We start from the raw sequence: 13,017 nt of genomic DNA, 5'->3' as shown, positions 1-13,017 counted from the left end.
CCCATGGGAGAGAGACCTTCGGTTGGAGCCGAAGGGGCAAGAGGGGTGAGAGAAGACCCCCTTGTGTGTAATGGAGAGAGGGAGAGAGACAGAGAGAGAGATTCCAGCTACGACAAATCCAGCTACAACTGCTGCATTGAAGAGGAGAGACACCACTGCCCTGAAAGTAGAAAGGATCTTTCCCTTCTTCCCTTCTGAACTTTTATTGGAGGGAGAGGAGGGACTTGGTCTAATACAAACATTGCTTTACCATAGGAAAGATAGTTAGGATTGTGTATATAATGTATTATAGTATTTATTTGTGTAATAATTGTAATGTAATTCCCTTCCCCCCATATTGAGTCTTGTGTTATGTCTGGAAAACCCTCTCACACTGAAGCAAATTGTGGGAGGGGGGCTTGGACTTGGAAATTGGATTTTTGGGGGTCTCAAACCACGACAGCAACATACAGGCATGCATCTGCTAGAGTATTTACTGCCAAATTAATGATAACAAAACAGCTTTAAAACGGATTGCTCTCAGTTGGTTCTTGTCTTCTGCAAGAAGATTAAGTCAAATAGTCCTCATACGCTGTCAAAATCTGATACTGTCACTATTCAGAATGTTTCTATACTTTCTGAAGTGGATCTTTCCCTCTGCAGCAATGAATCAGAAAACTCAGTATTGAACTCTTTATGTTTTACCTTGTCAAAAAGAGTAACTATCTTGTCATGAGTCTTAAACAGCAATGACATGAACTCTTAATGACAAATAACAGCCAATCCTCACTAGAATATACTCTGTAGTTCCATTTTCTTGGCTAGAAGGCTCGGGATATTTTTGAACACTGCTCTACTTAAAGTGTACTGATCCCTTGGAATGTCCAAGAACAGCAGTCATTTTAAAGCTTTTTAGCTGATAGGGTCCGTCTTCTCCTCTTTCCATTATTCAGGGGACTACTGTGAGACATACTGTGGCATGAAGCTCTGTGCTGACATGTACTGCCTTGCATGCTTCGCATAAAATAAACTCAAGCCTTCAACAGAAGCCTGTGAGGGCTGGAACCCACTGTCTTCCTGGAGGACTTTCTCCCAGTCAAGATCAAAAGATGTACTAAAACTGCAGTATCAAAGGTCACAGTTAACAGCTTACAGAGATATCACTAAATCTTCATGTTCACGTCTTGCATGGCTTTACATGCCAAAATGCGCTTGATGTCCTCTTGGCTGGCTTTAATATATAGCAAAGATCCAAAATGTTTGAAAAACTGTCACCATCACATCACCAATCATTTTTTAAATTCAAATGATCCATATCCTTTGTGTTACTTCAGCAAAGGACTTTGTCACTGGCATCCTTCTTTTTGCTGTTTTAAATTTAAACTATGAATATTGGGTCTGGCTGAGCTGGAGTTCATTTCCCCATAGCAGCCCTCACAGTGCTGTGCTTTGCACTGGTAGCTTGAAGGGTGTTGATAACACACCGGTATTTTGGTTACTGCTGAGCACAGCATCAGTAGTGTAATATTCCTTCCCCAATCAAGGGCAAGATCCTGGGAGGGGACACAAGCAGGCCAGCTGACCCAAACTAACCTAAGGGATATTCCACAGCACATGATGTCAATTCAGATATAAAAGCTAAGGAAAGGAACAGGAAGTGAGGGGCATTCATTGCCTCCAATGGCTAAGGAACCATTATGCGTGCATGCGTGCTGAAGCCCTGCTTCTCAGAGGCAGCTGGCCATCACTGCTGATGGGAAGTAGAGAATAAACTTGGGGTTTTTTGCTTCGCTTTTGCATCCACAAGCTTTTGCTTTAATAAACTGCCTTATCCCAACCCACAAATTGTTTTCCATCTTACTCTCTCCCCTGTCCAGATGGGGAGTGATAGAGCGCCTGGGTGGGCACCTGGCATCCAGCCAAGGTCAACCCACCACACTATGCCTCAAATTAGAAGTGTATTCCTAGAACAAGGATACTATCCTCCTTAATTCTGCAATATTTAAAAATTATTAAGAACAAGGAAATTTTTAATGAACAGGTTCTTCGCTGTTGATCCCTGACGGTCATCAAGTATTCAAACATTGGAAGTCCTGTAGTAGTCTACTACTATTTCTGTCTCTTCAGTCTCAGTGAAATGGAAACAGTTATCCTTTACTATGATAAAGACATCTCCCTTCTGCCTAACTCTATAAAATAACTATAAAAATCTATAAAAAAATAGAGGGCTAGGCCTGGAGCCAACATGGCTGCAACCATGCAGAGCACATGGCAGGGAAAACAGTGTGTCTGGGCTGTCAATAAGGTCTGCCTGGTGGCCTGCCCACACTGGGCCCTCTGGAGCCTCCAATTGGTGGTGGCACCCCTCACTTTGGCTGGGGGGGACAGTGAGTGGCAGTGAGCCAAAGGTCCCGCCTAGGGGAAGTGGTCGAAGTCTATAAACAGACACCCACATGGTCTCCATCTGCCCTTGCCCTCTGCCCTCCTGATCTGCCAACATGTGACCTCCAGAGTGGTAAATATGTCTTTCTCCTCTCTTTCTCTTTATTCTTTCTTCTCTTAATCTCTCTTCCTTTACTCCTGTGGGCAACTTAAACACCTATTTTCTGTATTTCACTTAAGTTATGGGTTTTTCACTTAAGTTGTATGGACTTTGTGTTTGCTGGGTGTAACAAAGGTTCCCTTACTACAGCAATGCTTGCTAGTCTCAGTAATCTGTAGTAATGTTTTTGAGAAGTTGCACGTTATTTCTGTAAAATCCTTTTTGCCAAAATGCCTACTTTCTCACCAAATTAAAAGAAATCTCTTAGAGAAAAATGTGTCGTTTTTCTCTGGATGTGAATTCGAGGTATCAAAGAATCAAAGACTTTGCAAGGATTCACGTGGGTGAAATCTCTCAACGTCTAAAATGAAAGTGTACAACCAATAAAAGCGTGGAACTTCTGGACTGGGGTGAAACAGTATCTTATCCCTCTCACCCATCACTTATATAGGAGCCAACAGTAATACTTCACTCTTCTGCTTAGTGCTGTGCCAAAATTTAATTTGAATCATTTCATAAGGGACAATGTTATCTGCTATCACTTTTATCAATCATTTGCACAGAAACTAAGTTGCAACACAAATCATCAAACAGAAGCTGAGATAGGAGTACTACCTACCTACCACAGAGCAGCAGGTTGCACTAGTCCTCATGGCAAATATCCACCAAGAGCATTATGACAGGAAGCAAAGGTCAAAATAAAATAAGCTTATTGCCAAATCCTACTGAGATTTTCTGTTAGGTCTACGTTTAATGCTCTGGATAGTTTAGTGAAGGATGGCTGAAGTCAGTACAAACCACACACAGGACATGAACATACAGGAAATGTTCAAAAAGTAAAGAAAATAGCTTTCTAGATGTGTGGAATTTCCTTCCTATTACAAGGGACTACTCTTAAACCTCACAGCTGGGAGACTCCTGTATGGTTTGGTTTTAAACAACTACAAGCAGAGATACATGACCCTCAGGAACAATTTCTGTATAAAGTCTGAAACTTTCATGAAAGCATAACATACATCATTCTATGGGAGTACTGATCTATGTAAGAAACTGCATACACACCTCAACCCCACGCTATGCTATTGCTGGCATGTCTTTCAGTATCTTGATGGATAGGTACAGGATACAGCCTCTGAAAAAGCCAAGCACATCAGGAAAGCCTCCATGAGGCTGGATTTTATTCTTCTGCCTATATGCATGCTATGCATATTTCCCACCCGGAGAACAATTCAGAAATGCAGAATCAAAGTCAGTAACCTTTCTCACATTTGGACCCTTCTTGCTGCTAACACATTAAAGCATATTAAATCCTTGACATTAAAGGCATCTCAGTATTTTTAAATGGCCAATCACATCCAGTTTATGAACAAAAAGGATTCTTAACATTTTTTTGTTAGCTTAAAATGGTCAGGGAAAGATATAAGATCACATGATCAATATTTTTTTCCTAAGGCAAACAGAAAAGTTGTTGTAAACTTTTTTACCATTTCATCTAAAGCCCAGACTTCAACAACTCTTATAATCACACAACAGAAAAATCTTAAGCCATATGGCTAGGTGTTTGAAATTATTTCCAATTTATATAAATCACTTCCTATCCCAGGCTATTATTATCAATATAGAAAATCTAAAACCTTCAGCCATCTGATCAGTATAGCAAATGATAACTTATTTTACCCATATAGTAAATCCACTAGTCATACCTCCACAGCAAATTCTGCATTTATTATGTATACATCTCTTCTTATGAGAAGCATGAATTTTAGGTAAGTAAAATATTTATGGTAAGGATTAAAAAAAAAATTCACGCTGATGCAAGACAGACTTTGTTCCTTTGAAGGTGCAGTGTCTTCCCTATTTCAGAACTTCACTAACACATCCTGTAGTCTGTATCCTAAACATTCATTTAAAGAAACCCAAGTGGCAGCAAAACTATCCAGTGCTGTGCTAACCAAATTTACAAACAGGCAGAAATTACTTTAAAGCTTACTATATTAGTATGCATTCAACATCAGGCAGATTAAAAAAAATCAACAAGCAAACAAAAATAATTTAAAACCCCACACACAAACAGAAAATGTGCAACAGGTAAACACACCCTAACAATGGTAATTTAGTTTAAATTACATTAGTTTACATTCTGGCAAAACCATCATGGTAACACAGTTGTTTTCACTTATTCCTCCCTCAGGACTTCCTCTCACACTGTATTTAAGATCACATTCTACAGCAGAGAGAGGCAAACAGCATTGTTCGTACCTGAGCCCTTCCTGGGTACTAGCTTTCACTTGAATTTTTGAAGACCTGTCACCTATAGGACTGGAAACAGCATAGGATGGAAACGCATCACGCTACAATTCAGTTCAGAGAGATTGCACCTTCCTCCTCAACCCTACGCGGCTATGAGATAGAGATTTACAAATAGCTGGCTAAATGCTGCTATCAGTGAATCCCTGTATTGTTGCCACAATACCAAGGGATCTGCCTATACTACCTTTGAATGATCAAGCCATCTCACCACTAGGGCATTTTCCCTTTCTTTAATAGTGCTGGGGTTTTTGTTTCATTGTTTTGAGGGTTTTGTTTATTGTTGGGCTTGGTTTGGTTGTTTGGAATTTTTAAAATGAGATTATTTCCTCTTGCTTATCTTACAGCTGTGGCCGAAAAGCTGATGAAGAGCAAAGAGAAGAAACAACAGCTATTTGATACTATACATTTGTATACATAAAGAGAAAGCATTGAAAACTATTTTTCAAAAGGTACAGGTGTAGATATAGAGTTGGAGCTCTCAGAAAAACAGAGGCAGTGAGAAGGGAAGAGGTAATTGAGTGAGAAAAAAATAAGGCAGTAGCCCCTCTTGCAAATCAACCATTATTAAAATTATATGCATAAAAATGAGCTGAGAATGACTTCACAGTTTTAGCTCCACCTTAGCATTGTCAAAAAAGGTCAAACTGACAGCTTTTCAAAGACTACTGGAATTTCACTAAGAGAGCATTTTAATTGATCAGTTGTTACACCTTACCAGGTATAATGTTACATGTAATATAACAACAAGGCAAGGCAGACAGATGGCAGATAAAGCTCTGTTACTTACAGACCAGAAGTCTGGGGGTGGGGGGAGATACTAATATTTAAGGAAAAGTGTTTGCCCTCCCTTCCTTTTTTTAAAAAAGAGATGGAAGTTCCAGTTTTAGCTCTTCTAAACAAAACAGATTTCTCTAGAGGTGACAATTGTTTTCTTTTAGGAGTTATTACTGCTCACAGAAGCAGAAATATTTGTAATACTGTCTTTTGACTGAAATGCATTAAAGACCCTCAAACACACTGAAAACCTTATATGCAAACAAAAATTGGTTCTTAGAAGTCTTATCTGATCTTAAACTTTAAATGTCAAGATCACTACCTGTCAGGACACCAATAATGTTTCTTTTCTTTACATTCTGCATATAAGTCTTATTTGTGGTCTCAGACTTTGAGTGCATGGACAGGATTGTCTTTATTCTAGTCAAAAACCAGCCTAGCATCCACAGTGCTGCTTCTTGGGAATCTAATAATGAAATACAAGAGATTTATTTAGCTTCCAAACATTTCCATGACTGAGTGGTGATGAGATAAGGGAACTTTCCTAGTGGTCTGTCTTATTGAAAACATGGATTTTGTTTATTTACATATTTATTATCAATGCCATATTTGAACACCACAAGAAAATACTGATTGCTGTATCCTCACATATTATTACTACTCTGCAGATGCTACAAAGCAACTGAATAAGCACAAATGAAGAAAATCTTGGCAAAGTTGATCATCTGCCTGACCCTCAGGTGCCAGAGGAAATAGTGCCAAGACTAAGCTCATCTTGCTGGCTGACCATCACTCACCATTGCCAAGAGTCCACTCCTCTAAAAAAACCCACAGGCTATGTTTCTAGCCACTTTACTGTCTTATTTTTATTTTTAAATAAAAGAGACATGAGAATTTCCAAATGTTTCAGTTTTGGATTGATCATTAACCAGATTCAGTAAGCTAACAATCAATTTATTGCAAGTTGGGTGATTTTATTGTCTGAAGGGAAAAGAAACACTGGCAGCTTTATCAGACACCAAGTTCTTAAGTTCAACAGTGAATTGCACTTCATGTGAACAGAAAGGGAGACTCAAATTTTCCATAAGGACTCAGCGATATTGTGAGATATGAGAACTACCTGGGTTACTATTCACCTACCTGAATATACACATACACTTAATCTGATCACTAAAGTGATTATAAAATAATCCTATTCAAGCATATCAAGCTACTCCAGCATGAATTTGACACAGCACTGCAAAAATACATGAAAGCCTAAAAACTGTCAGCAAAACAATCAGATCACAGGTATTTAGAACTGACCCCAGTTTGACAGAGTGGGCAGGGGAAAAAAAAAATCAAAGAATTATCAATGTTGATTTGCAGGTAGGAGAAAAATCTGCTTTTCACTATTCTGTTCAACACTAATGGAAAGACACAGCAGTATAAAAGATTATCAGATTTATTGATAGAACTCAGTGGTTCAACAGTATTTTTAGATGTAAGTTTTAACACAAGATCTTTGCAGGTAAACTGAGAACTTACTATGTTTAAATATTCTTTATCAGACTAATAGTTTATATCAAATAATCCAGCTGAGATCAATATATGCAATACTGGGTACAAAAATGATCACCTGAATATGGCAGAGAGGAACACTGCCAAAGCTTAATATACAGCATGTAGATACAGAAAAATAGATGTTCACCATAAAAAAAAAATATAACTTTGATCTGTTCAACATTTTCCCTGGAGAGGAGGTCTAAATAAGAAATGCTGACAAGAAAATAGATTGAGAAAGATCCTCTTTGAAGAGCTAGCATGTACAAATAATAATGAAAGCTTACTGGCAGTTTTACATGAATCGAATAGAAATTTCACTTATGCTCCCACGGAAAAAAAAGAAAAAATAAATCATGCTGCAAGTAGGACACCAGATCAGGCCAGATGTTTATGGGACTAACACTGCGTCACACAAAGACCGGCTCAGATCCAAAGAGACAATTTGGACAGTGTGATCCTAGCAAGACACTCTTTCTAAACTTCAAACTAATTTACTGGAATTTATTACATAGTGACCGTACAGCTCATGCTGGAGACATTCTGAAATTACTAAAGTCTCTAAAAGGACGCTGTATTATACTTAACATTTAGTACTTACAAAGCACAGCACTGTGTTCTACGAAATAAATGTTTAAGTAAAATAATTATATAACCTCAAATGGTTAAATCAGCACAGCTACCAAGAGCAGACGACAGTCTATAAATAGAGAAAATAACTCTAAGTCTGATACTGTCTTTAAATTACCACATTTTAAAGAATAGCATCCCAAAATACACACCTTGTGGTGTTCTACAACCTACAGCATCTGAGCTGATTAAGCACTGATATCAGCAGAGAAGCTTCTGCTCTCTAAAAGCATTGTTCACCACTGGAAAGGGTGGAAGAGAAACAATTACTTCCTAATCCTATTGTGATTGGTTTTCCTTTACTGGTTTTCCTTTATCTTCAAGGAAATCCAACTGAAAAGAAAATGTTGTAGTTTGACATACCTGCCAAAGTAAATTTTCACAGATAAAATCCCATAAATCTTACTACCACATTTATGATTTTAGGGACTATTAGGCAGATGTAATATACTTACAGGATTAATTCAGTTAACTTCAGGTAGGTAAATACAGTCTCTGTGCAAAAATAAGTGCTGCTTCTCTCACTCTGTCTTTTTCCACCATGCACACAGAGAGAGAAAAAAAAAAAAAAACGAAGAAAAGCAATAAAGAGAAATTGATTGTTTTATTTCTCAATATCCATGAGGTTTCTTTAATGAATTATTGAGCAAAAACAATAAAAGTTCACATGCTAGCAGCTGGGAACACAGGCGCTCTCCATAGCCGAATTCAAAAGAAATGTCAGTGAGTGGCAGCAGCTACAGTCAATGCTGGAAGCTGATGCCTCTGCGGGAAGAGGATGCTGGGAGATTCTCCCAATCTGTGCTGCAGCCTAATTCTAATCCATCACTCCTAACTGCAAGAAGAAAATGGAGACTTGAACACAAAGTGATTTATATTTGAAGACAAAAACAGAGTTACCTTAGTACTTCCTGAATATAAAAAAAAAAAAAGCCACAATTAAAGTCACACAGAAAAGGAGAAGTATACTAATGCAACTGCAGTAAAACTGGACCAAATATATGAGAGTTGATAGCCAGCAGCACATTAAAAAATAACTAGCTCATGTTTGATTTTCATCATTTGACAGTACTCAAACATATCAACACTTTTTTTTTAATTAACCCTTTGACATTTTTTCCCAAGAAACCCAAATTTTTAGCTAGAGTTCCAAGACCAAAACAAATCACCAGCACAGAGAGGCAGCTAATAAACAGTTCTCTTCACAAATATCAGCAGCAAAAGGAAAAAGTAGGAGTGAGATGCAAAACAGCTACAACAGAGATAGTTTCATCCTCTTGGTCTGATCTCTCTAGACAAGGTATTATGAAAGCTCAGCACATGGGAGCTAAGCAGCAGAAAATTAAACTATGTCCTCCACCTTCAAACAGTATCCTTTGAAGCCGTACCACCTGGAGTAACAATACCTATTTCTAGCTATGTTTACTGTTATGAACTGAGATTTACTCAAAAAATGTCTCAAAGAAATCCTTTAAAGCACAATGCAGGAAACAACAGGTTTGCATTTACTTATTTCAGATGTGTGCTAAGTAGTAGTAGTAATAATACTTCAACCTATTTAAACAACTTACTTTTGAAAAACATTCTTACTTGTAACATACTGGGAAAGGGTTGTATAGTATTTCCTAAAACACCTAAGGAAACCTATGATCAGGTAAAAAAGTTTTTGTAAACCTTGTAAATCTTTCAAAGAGATGAGATGGGCAGCATCTGGAATTTATGGACAGCAGCACCTTGAAAATCAGGGCATTTCTACCTTCTCCATAAAACTGTGCTCAGTACTGTTCAAGACGAAGGAGTTCAGAGATATCCAAGTTCTCCACCACATGACTTGGGAGCAGTGCTTATGTGTATTATCAATTAATATTAGGGGTAGGGAAAGTCAAAGTGCCAGAATTTCTGTTATCTTGATGGTACATGAAAGGCAGAGGAGTCTAAATCAAGGTTGACCAGTCACATAAAAATCGACCCACTTCCCCTCCGAAACATAGAGTGTGCTGTTTTTAACACAGCATAAGTTGCAGACAGTCCACACTTGATGGCTCAGAAAGTATCTTCCAGAAAAAGCTGAGTGAGTCAGGAGCACATTTCCACAAAACTGAAAAAAAGCAAGCTTTCTGTCTGCAAATATCAACCAATGCTTAGATTTTTCCTGGATTGTCTTAAAAAAAAAAAAATGAACCAGTACCCACTCTAGACACCTTCCAATCTGATTGTTTCCCCAAATGCTCTGAGACAGCTTTTAATTATTGTGGGGGAGAAGGGAAGGCAGGGGGGACATGACACAACCAAACCAACAAAACATCACATCAGTAAAGACCAGAGAAGTTTTGTTTGCTTAATAGTTTAAAATAAAGAATGAGGCAAATCTGGTTTTCAATCCTTTTTTCCTAAAAACAATCCTACTTTTCAACATGTGAACAAGTCATAGCCAGCAATTTATTGTTTTTCTTCATCAATGAATTAAAGCTCATCTTTCCATTTTCTTACTTAAAGCATATTATGTGAGTTTAATGCCATATTGTTAATTTATTTGTAATGAAAGAGCAAGCCACAGGGCAGTAAAACAAATATTTAGACTCAATTAAGACACATTTCTTTTGGTGAACAGGGGTTAACAGAAAAAACAGGTTGTGGTATCTTTCTCTGCACCAGCCTTTGAGTAAAGGTTCGCAGGAGTAGCAGGGTGTGGAAGGGATGCAGAGTTTTGGGCAGTTCTCTGTTAAATGTCCCTGAGTTGGTTTGTTTGGCTTTCATTTTTTCCTCTACCTCCTCTCCTGTTTTTTCCGTTCTTGCTTTCTATGAGCTATGGACACAGGTAGAATTGCACATTTCAAAGTCAACAGAAGATACCAATACAAAAATTAACACAATGTGGCCTGAAGTCTTCTACTCAAATACAAACACAGAGAAATCTTAAACCACAGGCAAAAGGTGTGGTTGCAACAAAAACAGAAGTGTTAGGAATGGCATAATTACTGTCCAATTAAAATCCTTTAAACTTAAAAAGTTTATAATCCTAGAACTGTTTGGGGTAGAAAAAGATTAGGGAAATAAGGATACTGTATCGTTACTGCAGTTCCAAATCTTGAGATTGACAATATTAAGTAGCTACTGTGTCATATTTTTATATTTATGTAGCTAAGAAAATATTACCTGCTAGATACAAAAATTACCTTTACTGGACATTTTTTCCATTGACCTTGAAAGTCAAACATGAGAAAATAAAATCTGATCATTTAAATCATCACTGCTGCTTCTCACCATCTTAAGACAATTTCAGAATCCGAGTTTAAATTTAAGAAGGCAAGAACTGTTCCTATAAGTTTTTGGCTCCCTGAACTGGGGTTGCAGTTGGCCAAAAATCTGGGAGCAATAAAAAGAGGTTTTTTAAATATATTAATGGCAATAAGCAGTATAGAAGTATCACTGGCCCGTTACAGGATGAGGATGGTCATCTCACAAACAGGGACAGAGACAAGGCAGAGGTGTTCAATGATTTCTTTGCCTTGCTTTTCAACATGGATGATGGACCAAGGGGATCTCAGTGTCCTGAGCTGGAGGACCATGACTGCGAGAACAATCAACTCCCAGTTGACCCTGAAATTGTGTGGCACCTGCTGCTCCAGCTGGATCCCTAGAAATCTGTGGGGCCTGATGGGATTCATCCAAGAATCCTCAAAGAGCTAACTGGTGTCATCACAAAACTTCTCTTGATGATTTTTGAGCCATCTTGGGAATCCGGAGAGGTCCCAATTGATTGGAAGCTGGTGAACATTGCCCTGATTTTCAAGAACACCAAGGAGGAGGACCCTAGAAACTATAATTAAGTTATGGAGAAGATTATTCTGTGAGGTATTGAAAAGTACCTGAAAGACAGCACTGCCGCTGATCAGAGCCAAGCACGGCTTCCGAAGGGAAAGTCCTGCTTATCAAACCTGATTTCCTTTTATGACAAGGCAAACCACCTAGTAGATCAAGGGAAGCCAGTTGATGTAATCTTTTCAGATTTTATGAAAGCTTTCTACACTGTCTCTCACAGGATCCTTCTGGACAAAATGTCCAGCACACAGCTGGATAAACACATCATGCAGTGGGTGAGCAATTGGCTCACAGGCCTGAGCACGTAATAGTGAACGGGGTGACATCAGACTGGTGACCTGTCACTAGTGGGGTTCCACAGGGCTCCATCTTGGGCCCTGTGCTTTTCACTATCTTCATAAATGACTTGGACGCAGGACTGGAGGGTACATTAAGCAAGTTTGAAGATGACACAAAATTAGGAGGAGCTCTTGACTCTCTCAGAGGCAGGGAGGCCCCGCAGAGAGACCTTGACAAATTAGAGCACTGGGCAATCACCAACCAGATGAAGTTCAACAAGGAAACTGCCAGATTCTGCACTTGGGATGGGGCAACCCCAGATGGACAGACTGGGGAATGAGATGCTGGAAGGCAGTGTCATGGAAAGGGACCTGGTCAATGGTAAGTTGAATATGAGTCATTAGTGCCTTGGCAGCCAGGAGGGCCAACTGTATTGTGAGACACTGGATTATTATATTAATTATTGTCTCTGACCAACTCAAGTGGTGGGGGGAAGGGGGAAGATTTAATTTCACGAAGGTGAAGTGCTGACCTGCTCCACACCCCAGCCCCTTGGAGCCTCCTTGGGCAGCACCGGAGCAGCCGTCAGCCCATGGCACATCATGAGCAGTGTCCCACACCATATCCCAGAGCCCCAGCCCAGGCCCATATGGGATGGCACACTGGATATCCCACCAGCAGGGGGATGGCCACAGGGGGCCAGAGGAGATAAAACCAGCACTACGAGGCCATCATGTGGTCATGACCCTACCATCTGGACACGCTATAATTCTCTCTTTTTCTCTCTCTTTCTTTACTTCCTCTTCTACTCCTAATTTCCTTTCTTGAGATTTGGGTAACTTAAAGCTGGATGGGTTGAATTTTGCTAAATTGGGTTAGTGTATGCTAAGTCAATGCTTTTCACAGAATAACAGAATCAACTAAGTTGGAAAACACCTCTGAGATCATCAAGTCCAACCTTTGACCCAACATCACCATGTCAACTAGACCATGACACAGAGTGCCACATCCAGTATTTCCTTAGATACCTCCAGGGACGGTGACTCCACCACCTCCTTGGGCAGCCCATTACAATGTCCAATCACTCGTTCTGTGAAAAACTTCTTCCTAATGTCCAACCTAAACCTCCCCTGGTGCAG

The 13,017-nt window shown here is 39.2% G+C and overlaps 1 protein-coding gene across 6 annotated transcripts in view; it reads right to left on the bottom strand.

Annotated features, from left to right (window-relative positions):
• TTC39B (tetratricopeptide repeat domain 39B) overlaps positions 1 to 13,017 on the bottom strand; it is a 74,822-nt gene that overhangs the window by 31,294 nt on the left and 30,511 nt on the right. The window contains exon 1 of one of the 6 annotated variants that reach the window (XM_027709208.1): positions 8,233 to 8,497. The exons of 4 other annotated variants lie outside the window; for them this stretch is intronic. The gene's annotated coding sequence lies outside the window, so the exon portion shown is untranslated. Of the gene's footprint in view, positions 1 to 7,929; positions 7,949 to 8,232; positions 8,498 to 13,017 lie in introns of those variants that run through there. One more of the 6 variants, XM_027709210.1, reaches the window with a different exon arrangement.

Source organism: Neopelma chrysocephalum, unplaced genomic scaffold, assembly GCF_003984885.1.
Source record: "Neopelma chrysocephalum unplaced genomic scaffold, ASM398488v2 Primary Assembly neopelma1_96710, whole genome shotgun sequence".
Lineage (NCBI taxonomy): Eukaryota > Metazoa > Chordata > Aves > Passeriformes > Pipridae > Neopelma > Neopelma chrysocephalum.
This window is presented reverse-complemented; position numbering and strand designations above follow the sequence as displayed.